Here is a 9,039-nt window from a genome sequence, read left to right as displayed (position 1 = left end):
TTATGTGTTGTCGTTGGTGGCGTTGCTAGGGTCTACAACAACGTATATACATTCGTTGGTAAACGACATGTAGAAGCGTTGTAAGGTAGCAACATATAGAGTTAGAGCCTAACAACACTTCTTATGCATTGGTGGATACCCTGCACAATGATGTAGCATATCATTGTAACGACTAATGCTTCGCTACATAGCATGAATAATGGGTGATATTTTGTACGTCACCATCCAGAATTATTAGGTCAATATAGACGATTTATAGGAGTCACAATGTAATAAATAGAAACATCTCATATATTAAATCAACTATGTTGCATTACAAAGAATATGATTGAAAGATTGCAAGATGTGAAACTATCTATAGTAGTAGCCAAATTCTCAACCAGCAATTGCTATAATGTTTTTATCTAGTACTAGCCAAATTCTTGACCTTACAATCAACTATTGAAACATTGTCCTGAAAATGACAACTCTAATTATCTAATAGTAGCCCATTCTCAGCCTTGCAATCAACATCTGAGCCATGCACAATCCATTTATGTTGCAATCTACAAAAAAATGAGATGAGTAACTTACGGTAGAGAAAATTAGGTTAATAGAGCAGCAAAATATAAAGGAGGAGCACATAAAAATTTTGAAGGCCATGACAGTAGGTGCTTTGCATGAAGAGGAAAATAATAGCCTACATCCGACAAGTGCTTTTGATCCTTGTTTTCTTATGAACAAATCTGCTATCTGTCAATTGAGTTAACATAAACTTAGAATAGTATACAAGAAATGACATACTTCATTTGAAAAAACATGTGCTGACATACCACACATCATTCTTTTTCAAAGAAAGATTTGCAGTTCTCTAGAAAATACAAATAGATGCAAGGTTTCAACTATTTGAAAACACTTTAGGTTCAAAGAAAATGATTCATATGTCATGAAAAATTTGGATGTACCTAAATTAGGTACTGTGTTACATGCTCACAAATATGATTGACCAAGACTTTTATTAAATATACTAGGAAATTGCCAGTGTGTTGCAACCGGGGTGTAATTATTCTAGTGCTTCAACATTAACTATGTCAAACATAAATCTTTTTGGGGATCCACATGTACATCGCATGACATATTTTAATGAAACAATATTAAAAAATTGTATCACAAAATCATTCACCTTCACCCACTATTTTCGCCTACTAAATGCAAGCAACTACTGTGAAAACAAATGACTGAATTTTGATAATGCGCCCAAAAAATGAACATAACTAAATTTCATCATATATAATTCAGACCAAACCAGTTTCCTGAACAAGTTTAAGAGGAACAATATAGGCATCAAGTACAATCTAGTATATACAGTTATGTAACTGGATGTCATGTGTCTGGTGCAATTCTATCATGAATCATGTACTGGTTATGATTTCTGAGTTATTTGAAGGTCACATCCCAAGTAGATTTTGACTTATGTTCTCCTGAGTACTTCTTTCTCATTATTTGGCTCCCATGAGCTATTCCTGCCTACTCATGGTTAAATTTTAGTACAACAGCAAGGGAAATTCAAGTACAACAATGCAAAAATGTAGTAACAATGTAATTTAGTAAAACAAGGTAAATTTTAGTACAAAAGTAATAAACTATAGTACAAGAAGTCTAAATATCTTGACAAAATGGGGTATTAGCCTCTCCAAGCAACAAGACCCTTAGAAACTCTGTATTCAGTTATACGGATCAGTTTAGTACAATATTTACATCAGTATAAAATCTACAGGGAATGCTAGAAGATATCAGGCATAGCATTGCATCAAAATAGCATTAGTAGTAATGTAGAATGGGAAATTACACACTTTTTTGCTCAAATATCATCAACACTTGATCTATAAAAGGATATGTGAGACATTTGAGAGACGGTCAGAAGAACGTACACAAACTTTTCAGCATCGCAGCTGCATAGATCATCTTGGCATCATATTTTCTTTTCTAGACTGGGAAACTTCTCTGTAATCTATAAGCCAAAGTAGGTCGTGACATCATCTTTAGTTTATCAAAGATGCTTTGCATTCAAAATAGCTCTATATGGTTTATTATGCAAAGTAGGGTGTATTACCTTTAGCATATTGATGTTTATCTCAACTCCTAATCTGAGAAATTAGCCAATGGAGAACCTGTGAGACATATTGATGTCAAGGTCTTGTGAAGAAACAGATGCTGATTGAAGGAAGCTGAGAGCGAACAACATGTAGAATACCATGAGTTCTGACTGAGCAATTGGAGCAAGGTGAAATAGTACAAGTTTCTGACTCGAGCACTGAAGTTCTTACTGAAACAAATCAAGAAACAACAAAACGTCTTACCGTCATAGTAAACCATAGTTCCTACATCCAGTAACTTCACCATCTTAAATTCTATGGGAACACAAAAGCTTACAACTTAAGAAAGCAGTACCATAGATTTCTCTCGCGGATATGGCATGATCGGGGGCGGCTCAGGCAGGTCGGTGGCTCCACAACGTGTAGGCACGACGAAAAGATCTGCAATTTTGCTCGTCGTCACTGGTTAATTGTGCAGTTCTGCGGCTACACCATTCTGCAAGCACCGCAATGAAAAGGTCAAACCAAAACTCCACGCTAAACTTAACAGGCGGATCAACAATTAAAATGAGTCTGCGATTAGTTAATTAAGAGAAACATTGTCTTTGCAAATCACAACCATCCTGCAGCCTCGCGTGGATGTTCATTGCAACGGATTGAATTACAACTACGATGAGTATGCAATCAAACAAACAGACACACTTTGGCTGAAGCAAGGTCGGTTTCAGACTTTGTAAGGAAAGATCAAATTAAGGATTATATATACAATAAATAGGAATATTAGGACGGATGGAAACGTGTGAGGCATATTCCTATAGTATTACACAATGTGTGACAAGGAAATGAGTAAGAATTCATCCATGAACATAGCAGCAAGAAGAACTATTGAGAAAAAAGAAGCGCATTCTTCCAGAATTAACACATATGTGCAAGTGGTAGATCACTCGACAATACATCCAAATATATCAACCTAACTAGAAATAACTCGCCTGCAAGCACAAAACTCCCTGGAATGGTGAAGTGAATTTTTGAGCCTCCAGCAAGGCCGCTGATCGTGATGGGGTTTAATTGTGTTATCCAGCCGTAATGTACGACATTACGACAGCTAACAAGTAACAATAGGTAGCGTAGATCACAATCGCCATTTCTGACAAAGAATTGACCATGGCATGAAGGCCATGTCACCACAAAGCATCTGAGAGGGTATGAGCAGACGAGGGAAGTGTCTTACTAATCAGTCAGTGACGGAGGCGGGGTAGCCGAGGGGGAGCAGCACCTTCAAACCTATCCGGCAGCGGCGTGCACGGAGACGTGGGGTAGAGGACCTACGCGGCAGTCGCACCGGCCACCCGTGGTGGCTAGATGCAGGGCATGTGCAGGGGTCCGGAGGAGGCCGCGGTGGTGGAGGATCGGAGGAGAGGCCGAGGGGCAGCAGGGCTGGTGAGTGACGTCTGGGAGAGCGCCGGAGCTAGCAGCAATCGGCGGTGTCGGTCAGTGTCATGCCATTGATCTCGGTGAGAGGGGAATCGCGGAAGGAGGGGGAGAAAGACGGGGGATAGGAAAATCTGGATGGAGAGGTGGGTACGGCCATACGGGGAGATTAGACTTTTAGGGGAGGAGGTTAGCGCTAAGTAGGGGGGGTTGGGATAAGTAGGAGAAGTGGGATGTTTTTTTTTCTTTTGACAACTAGGAGAAGTGGGAGGCTGAAATAGACAACACATATTTTCATATCGTTGGTAGATATGTGTTGCTATAGGCGGGTTCTTGTTGTAGTGGTTTAGGTCATATTGGGGTAAAGCGCATGAAGAAACTCCATGCTGATGGGATTTTGGAATCACTTGATTATGAATCACTTGATGCTTGCGAACCATACCTTATGGGCAAGATGACTAAAACTCCGTTCTCCGGAACAATGAAGCAAGCAACAGATTTGTTGGAAATCATACATACTGATGTATGTGGTCCGATGAATATTAAGGCTTACAGCAGGTATCATTATTTTCTGACCTTCACAAGATGATTTGAGCAGATATGGGGATATCTACTTGATGAAATATAAGTCTGAAACATTTGAACAGTTCAAAGAATTTCAGAGTGAAGTGGAAAATCATTGTGACAAGAAAATAAAAGTTTCTACGATATGATCGCAGAGGTAAAATATTTGAGTTACGAGTTTGGTCTTCAGTTAAAACAATGTGAAATAGTTTCACTACGCACGCCACCTAGAACACCACAGCATAATGGTGTGTCCGAACGTCATAACCATACTTTATTGGATATAGTGCAATCTATGATGTATCTTACCGATCTACCACTATCGTTTTGGGGTTATGCATTAGAGACAGCTGCATTCACGATAAATAGGGCACCATCAAAATCCGTTGAGACGACGCCTTATGAACTGTGGTTTGGCAAGAAACCAAAGTTGTCGTTTCTTAAAGTTTGGGGTTGTGATGCTTATGTGAAAAAGTTTCATCCTGATAAGCTCAAACTCAAATCGGAGAAATATGTCTTCATAGGATACCCAAAGGAGACAGTTGGGTACACCTTCTATCACAGATCCGAAGGCAAGACATTCGTTGCTAAGAATGGATCCTTTCTAGAGAAGGAGTTTTTATCAAAAGAAGTGAGTGGGAGGAAAGTAGAAAACTTGATAAGGTAATTGTACCTTCTCCCTTATTGGAAAATAGTTCATCACAGAAATCTGTTCCTGTGACTACTACACCAATTAGTGAGGAAGCTAATGATGATGATCATGTAACTTCAGATCAAGTTACTACCGAATCTCGTAGGCAAACCAGAGTGAGATCCGCACCAGAGTGGTACGGTAATCCTGTTCTGGAGGTCATGTTACTTGACCATGACGAACCTACGAACTATGAGGAAGCGATGATGAGCCTAGATTCCGATAAATGGCTTGAGGCCATGAAATCTGAGATAGGATCCATGTATGAGAACAAAGTGTGGACTTTGGTGGACTTGCCCGAGGATCGGCAAGCCATTGAGAATAAATGGATCTTCAAGAGGAAGACGGACACGGATAGTAGTGTTACTATCTACAAAGCTAGAATTGTCGCAAAAGGTTTTCGACAAGTTCAAGGTGTTGACTACGATGAGAGTTTCTCACTCGTATCTATGCTTAAGTCTGTCCGAATCATGTTAGCAATTGCCACATTTTATGAAATCTGGCAAATGGATAAACAAAACTCCATTCCTTAATGGATTTATTAAAGAAGAGTTGTATGTGATGCAACAAGATGGTTTTGTCAATCCTAAAGGTGCTAACAAAATATGCAAGCTCCAGCGATCCATTTATGGACTGGTGCAAGCATCTCGGAGTTGGGATATATGCTTTGATAAGTTGATCAAAGCATATAGTTTTATACAGACTTACGATGAACCCTGTATTTACAAGAAAGTGAGTGGGAGCACTACAACATTTCTGATAAGTATATGTGAATGACATATTGTTGATCGGAAATAATGTAGAATTATTCTGCAAAGCATAAAGGAGTGTTTGAAAGGAGTTTTTCAAAGAAAGACCTCGGTGAAGCTGCTTACATATTGAGTATCAAGGTCTATAGAGATAGATCAAGACGCTTGATAAGTTTCTTCAATGAGTACATACCTTGACAAGATTTTGAAGTAGTTCAAAATGGAACAGTCAAAGAAAAAGTTTCTTGCCTGTGTTACAAGGTGTGAAGTTGAGTAAGACTCAAAGCCCGACCACGGCAGAAGATAGAAAGAGAATGAAAGTCATTCCCTATGCCTCAGTCATAGGTTCTATAAAGTATGCCATGTTGTGTACCAGATCTATTGTATACCATACACTGTGTTAAGAGAGGGAGTACAATAGTGATCTAGGAGTAGATCAATGGACAGCGGTCAAAATTATCCTTACTGGAATAAGGATATGTTTCTCGATTACGGAGGTGACAAAAGGTTCGTCGTAAAGGGTTACGTCGATGCAAGTTTTGACACTGATCCAGATGATTCTAAGTCTCAATCTGGATACATATTGAAAGTGGGAGCAATTAGCTAGAGTAGCTCCGTGTAGAGCATTGTAGACATAGAACTTGCAAAATACTTACGGATCTGAATGTGACAGACCCGTTGACTAAAATTATCTCACAAGCAAAACATGATCACACCTTAGTACTCTTTGGGTGGTAATCACATAGATATGTGAACTAGATTAGTGACTCTAGTAAACCCTTTGAGTGTTGGTCACATGACGATGTGAACTATGGGTGTTAATCACATGGTGATGTGAACTATTGATGTTAAATCACATGGCGATGTGAACTAGATTATTGACTCTAGTGCAAGTGGGAGACTGAAGGAAATATGCCCTAGAGGCAATAATAAAGTTATTATTTATTTCCTTATATCATGATAAATGTTTATTATTCATGCTAGAATTGCATTAACCGGAAACATAATACATGTGTGAATACATAGACAAACAGAGTGTCACTAGTATGCCTCTACTTGACTAGCTCGTTAATCAAAGATGGTTAGGTTTCCTAACCATGGACAAAGAGTTGTTATTTGATTAACGGGATCACATCATTAGTTGAATGATCTGATTGACATGACCCATTCCATTAGCTTAGCACCCGATCGTTTAGTATGTTGTTATTGCTTTCTTCATGACTTATACATGTTCCTATGACTATGAGATTATGCAACTCCCGTTTACCGGAGGAACACTTTGTGTGCTACCAAACGTCACAACGTAACTGGGTGATTATAAAGGAGCTCAACAGGTGTCTCCAAAGGTAGATGTTGGGTTGGCGTATTTCGAGATTAGGATTTGTCACTCCGATTGTCGGAGAGGTATCTCTGGGCCCTCTCGGTAATGCACATCACATAAGCCTTGCAAGCATTGCAACTAATGAGTTAGTTGCGAGATGATGTATTACAGAACGAGTAAAGAGACTTGCCAGTAACGAGATTGAACTAGGTATTGGATACCGACGATCGAATCTCGGGCAAGTAACATACCGATGACAAAGGGAACAACGTATGTTGTTATGCGGTCTGACCGATAAAGATCTTCGTGGAATATGTAGGAGCCAATATGGGCATCCAGGTCCCGCTATTGGTTATTGATCGGAGACATGTCTCAGTCATGTCTACATTGTTCTCGAACCGTAGGGTCCGCACGCTTAACGTTACGATGACAGTTATTATGAGTTTATGCATTTTGATGTACCGAAGTTAGTTCGGAGTCTCGGATGTGATCACGGACATGACGAGGAGTCTCAAAATGGTCGAGACATAAAGATTGATATATTGGAAGCCTATATTTGGACATCGGAAGTGTTCCAGGGGAAATCGGGATTTTACCGGAGTACCGGGAGGTTACCGGAACCCCCCGGGAGCCATATGGGCCTTAATGGGCTTTAGTGGAAAGGAGAAAGGGGCAGCCCAAGGTGGCCGCGCGCCTCCCCCCTCCCCTAGTCCTATTAGGACTAGGAGAGGTGGCCGGCCCCCATCTCTCTCTTTCCTCCTCGGGGAATCCTAGTCCAACTAGGATTGGGGGGAGTCCTTCTCCCGGTAGGAGTAGGACTCCTCCTGCGCCCTCCTCTTGGCCGGTGGCCCCTCCCCCTTGGCTCCTTTATATACGGAGGCAGGGGGCACTCTAGACACACAAGTTGATCATTGAGATCGTTCCTTAGCCGTGTGCGGTGCCCCCTGCCACCATATTCCACCTCGATCATATTGTAGCAGTGCTTAGGCGAAGCCCTGCGACGGTAGTACATCAAGATTGTCACCACGCCGTCGTGCTGACGGAACTCCTCCCTGATGCTTTGCTGGATCGGAGCCCGGGGATCATCATCGAGCTGTACATGTGCTAAGAACTCGGAGGTGCCGGAGTAACGGTGCTTGGATCGGTCGGATCGGGAAGACGTACGACTACTTCCTCTACGTTGCGTCAACGCTTCCGTTGTTGATCTACAAGGGTACGTAGATCACACTCTCCCCTCTCGTTGCTATGCATCACCATGATCTTGCGTGTGCGTAGGAAATTTTTTGAAATTACTACGTTCCCCAACAGAAGTCTCCATCAACATGGATGTACGATAGCACCACCTATTGGAACCACGCCAAAAATCTCCGTGTCTCCATTTGCGTTTGCACACTCCAATCACATTCCTTTACATTCTTGCAAATTGCATTTGGTGATAACTCAAAGGGTAAGGTGATTGGCCTTGGTAAGGTGGCCATCTCACATGATAGCTCCATACAAAATGTTATGCTCGTTGAATCTCACGGCTATAATCTACTTTCTGTATCTAGACTTGCTGACTTTGGTTTCAATGTCCTATTCACTGAAGTATATTGCCAAGTGTTTCGTAGAGATAATTGCTACCTCTTGAGCACTGCGTTGGTTTTCCCTTGAAGAGGAAAGGGTGATGCTGTAAAGTACCGTAAGTATTTCCCTCAGTTTTTGAGAACCAAGGTATCAATCCAGTAGGAGACCACGCACGAGTCCCACGCACCTACACAAACAAACAAGAACCTCGCAACCAACGCGATAAAGGGGTTGTCAATCCCTTCACGGTCACTTACGAGAGTGAGATCTGATAGATATGATAAGATAATATTTTTGGTATTTTTATGATAAAGATGCAAAGTAAAATAAACGGTAATAAAAATAGCTAAGTGGTGGAAGATTAATATGATAGAGAATAGACCCGAGGGCCATAGGTTTCACTAGTGGCTTCTCTCGAGAGCATAAGTATTACGGTGGGTAAACGAATTACTGTCAAGCAATTGATAGAATTGAGCATAGTTATGAGAATATCTAGGTATGATCATGTATATAGGCATCACATCCATGACAAGTAGAACGAAGCGATTCTGCATCTACTACTATTACTCCACACATCGACCGACTCCTGCCTGCATCTAGAGTATTAAGTTCATGAAGAACAGAGTAACGCATTAAGAAAGA

At 40.9% G+C, this 9,039-nt stretch overlaps 1 long non-coding RNA gene across 1 annotated transcript; it reads right to left on the bottom strand.

The window, feature by feature from the left end:
- Positions 1 to 292: 292 nt before the first annotated feature.
- Positions 293 to 3,127, bottom strand: LOC125540689. Its single transcript, XR_007297361.1, has 4 exons — positions 2,234 to 3,127; positions 2,093 to 2,150; positions 1,911 to 1,990; positions 293 to 545 (listed from the first exon to the last, which is right to left on the bottom strand). It is a non-coding gene; the product is annotated as an uncharacterized LOC125540689 (long non-coding RNA).
- Between the last annotated feature and the right edge of the window lie 5,912 nt (positions 3,128 to 9,039).

Source organism: Triticum urartu, chromosome 2, assembly GCF_003073215.2.
Source record: "Triticum urartu cultivar G1812 chromosome 2, Tu2.1, whole genome shotgun sequence".
In the NCBI taxonomy this organism is placed as follows: domain Eukaryota; kingdom Viridiplantae; phylum Streptophyta; class Magnoliopsida; order Poales; family Poaceae; genus Triticum; species Triticum urartu.
This window is presented reverse-complemented; position numbering and strand designations above follow the sequence as displayed.